Consider the following 3,840-nt stretch of genomic DNA (forward strand, 5'->3'; position numbering starts at 1 on the left):
AGCCACCGGGGCTTCCCGGGAGTTCTGGGGGGGTTAAACCCCCGGGCGCGGGGCAGGGGGGCTGGGCCGGGGGTAACCCCCAGAGGGATGGGAGGGAAGGGCAAGGACAGGAGGAGGGGCTGGGATGGGTGAGGTGGCGGATCCCAGGTCCCCGTCCCTGGGATTGGGATGCCCTTGGGATGCTGCTCTGTGGTGCTGGAGGAAGGAGCCTGCTGGGATGGCCCCCAGACCCAGGGAGCTCAGGGTGGTCCTGGAGCCTGGGGGCGCCTCTGGTGGTCCCCAAGACCTGGTGTAGTCCCCACGAGCCAGGGGTGGTCCCCAGGGGTGGCTGCCAGGCAGGGAAGCACCTGGCAGGGTTCCTGCATCCCATCAGATTGTTCCCAGGATTGCAGGAGGGGCCTCAAGCAGGGAAGGAGCCAGGATGGTCCCCAGGAGGGTCCTGGAGACCTCAAGACACTACTGGAGCCTCCAGGATTATCCCCAAGAAAAGAAGAACCCCAGATGGTCCCCAGAAGTCAGGATGGTCCTCAAGACCCCAGGAGGGTGTCCAAGAGCCTGAGATGGTCCCTGAGACCCCAGGATGGTTCCTGGCACTCCAAAACTGTCCCCAAGATGGGAAGCACCCCAGATGATCCCCAGAGACCAGGGTGATCCCTCCCCAAGGTCCTTCGATAGTCTCCAAGCAAGAAAGAACCTGGAATGATCCCCAAGAGCCCGGGAAGGTCCCTGAGTTCCCGGGATGGTCCCTGAGTGCCTAGGACGGTCCCTGAGTTCCCGGGATGGCCCCAGCTGAGGACGGTCCCCAAGCAAGGAGGCTCCAGGGGTGGTGCCCGTTCCAAGGGATGACCCCAAAGCCGGGACACCCCCGTGCCCTGCACGGTGCCAGCCCGAGCAGGGGATGGGGCCCTCAGCTCATCCCTCTCCTGGCATCCCCAGTGTTTTGTCTCCACCAAGGAGCTGAATTACGGCCGGAATTTCCCGTTGGCCTCGTCCCGCGTACACCGAGCGGAGCCAACGGCCCTGTTTAAAAATTTACGTCTTCTTGGGTTCCTGAGCCCAGCCTGGGGTGGATGGGGCTGGAGGAGGCTCTGGGAAGGCGGAGGGGGCCGGGCATGGCAGCGCTCAGTGGGGGCTCAGCGGGGCCGGGCTCGGGGGGATGGATGGATGGATGGATGGATGGATGATGGATGGATGGATGGATGGATGGATGGATGGATGGATGGATGGATGGATGGATGGATAGGATGATGCAATATTGATGTCCAGGGAGCTGCATCAGCCAGGGAACCCTCCCAGCACGTTCCATGGCCAAATCCTCTCTGTTCCATGAGATCCCAGCTCCAGAATGGGGTGGAAGCTCAGGGAGAGGCAGGGGGGAGCCTGGTTCACCCTGGTGGGGTCACCCCGAGCTGAGATGAGCAGGGATGAGAATCCCATTCCTGGGGTTGGGGGGTTTTGGTCTGGAGCTGTTGGATTCGGCATCACCACGCTCAGGTGGGGAGAGGAAAATGGGATGAAGGGAGGAGTTGGGGGAAAAAAGCTGAAAATTGGGAAGGAGCAAAGCAGGGAGGGAGAAACCCCAGCTCCGAAAGGCTCAGAATCACCGGGTTTGGGGAAAACGGAGACATTTGTCACCAAACGTGCCCTGAGCTGGGAGTGCTCTCTGCAGGGGCTCTCTGCTCTCCTGGGCTGGGACAGGGCAGTGGTGGGATCCATCTGGGAAGGTCCATCCTGGCTCCAGCCCCGCCACTCCAGCCGGGCACACACACGTGTCCCACAGGCCATGGCTCGCTCCGTTGGCACATCCTGAGCTGGAATTCGGGTCTGGATGGAGGAGGAGGGAGCCAAACCCTTCCCCACACCCCCCCTGCCCCTGCTGCCCTTCCCGGGGGTGGGATGGGGCCGTGTCCCTCGGGAATGTCATGCATTAGTAATGGCCACCGATCCCATCCGCCGGCGCTGACGGCATTTCTTCCAGGGGAGGAACAATTGGGCCGTAACCGGAGCCGGCCCGGGGCCGGCCGGGAGGCTCAGGTGTCCCCCGGGGACAGCGGGGTCACCGCACGGGGCCCGGCTCGTCTGGGTGCCCACCTGGGCTGGGGGCATCCGGATGGACACATGGATGGACACATGGATGGACACATGGATGGACGCATGGATGGACGCACGGATGGACACACGGATGGACACACGGATGGACACACAGCACCGTCAGCAGGGCAGGATCCCGGAGATCCCTGGGGCTCCAAGGGATGGGAAGGGGTCCCAGGATGACACAGGGACAGAGCCAGGAGTGCCACAGTGCCACCAGGAGCAGCCCCAGAGCAGAGCCCTGAGCACCGGCCAGAGCTGGGCTGTCCCCGTGTGTCACAGGGGCTGGGGGGTGGCACCCACAGACCCTTGGGGATGTCACCAACCAAAGCCTGACAGGCGTGACACCCACAGACCCTTGGGGGTGGCACCCAGAGACCCCTGGGGTGACACCCACAGACCCTTGGGGGTGGCACCCAGAGGTCCTTGGGGATGGCACCAAGCAAAGCCTGATGGTGATGGCACCCAGATCTTCACGGGGGTGGCACCCAGGTCCCCACAGGGCTGGCACCAAGCAGAGCCAGAGCACAATGGAAACGGCACCCAAACCCCTTAGGGATGGCACCCAAAACGCCACAGGGAGAGCGCCCAGATCTCCAGAGAGTCCTCAGAATTCCATGGGGGTGGCACCCAAAGCCCTGTGGAAACCCAGGACCCACGGGGATGGCACCCAGAACCCTGTGGGGCTGGCACCCCAAATCCCTTAGGGATGGCACCCAGTGGAAATGGCCCCAAAGCCTCTCTGGGGTGGCACCCAGAGCCCAATGGGAGCGACACAAAAAGTCCCGTGGGAACGGCACCCAAAGCTCCTTGGGGACAACACCCAAAGCCCTGTGGTGGTAAAAGCCAGAGTGCCATGGGAATGTCACCTGGAGTCCCATGGGAATGTCACTGAGTCACGTGGGAATGTCACCCAGAGTCCCATGGGAATGTCACCCAGAGTCCCATGGGAATGTCACCTGGATCCCCATGGGAATGTCACCCAAGTCCCATGGGAATGTCACCCAGAGTGCCATGGGAATGTCATCTGGAACCCCATGGGAATGTCACCTGGAGTCCTATGGGAATGTCACCCACAATCCCATGGGAATGTCACCTGGATCCCCATCGGAATGTCACCCACGTCCCATGGGAATGTCACCCACGTCCCATGGGAATGTCACCTGGATCCCCATGGGAATGTCACCCGGAGTGCCATGGGAATGTCACCTGGAGACCCATGGGAATGTCACCCAGAGTCCCATGGGAATGTCACCCACTGTCCCATGGGAATGTCACCTGGAACCCCATGGGAATGTCACTGAGTCCCATGGGAATGTCACCCAGAGCCCCATGGGAATGTCACCCACAGTCCCATGGGAATGTCACCTGGAACCCCATGGGAATGTCACTGAGTCCCATGGGAATGTCACCCAGAGCCCCATGGGAATGTCACCCACAGTCCCATGGGAATGTCACCTAGATCCCCATGGGAATGTCACCCCACAGTGAAGCTCCCAGAGTCCCCTGAGGTGTCACCCACATCCCCGGGAGCCCCGGGCTTTGCCCTCTGACCCTGTCACAGACCGGGCAGGGTGACACCTCCGGCTGTCCCCAGGGCAGGGTGACACCTCCGGGTGTCCCCAGGGCAGGGTGACACCTCCGGGTGTCCCCAGGAGCAACACCTGCCACCAGCTCTGTGTCCCTGTTGGGGACATGTCACCCATGTCACCCAAACCACAGCCACGCCCCGAGGGGGGACAGCGGGGG

The sequence above is a fragment of the Geospiza fortis genome, unplaced genomic scaffold, assembly GCF_000277835.1.
Source record: "Geospiza fortis unplaced genomic scaffold, GeoFor_1.0 scaffold61, whole genome shotgun sequence".
Taxonomy (NCBI): domain Eukaryota; kingdom Metazoa; phylum Chordata; class Aves; order Passeriformes; family Thraupidae; genus Geospiza; species Geospiza fortis.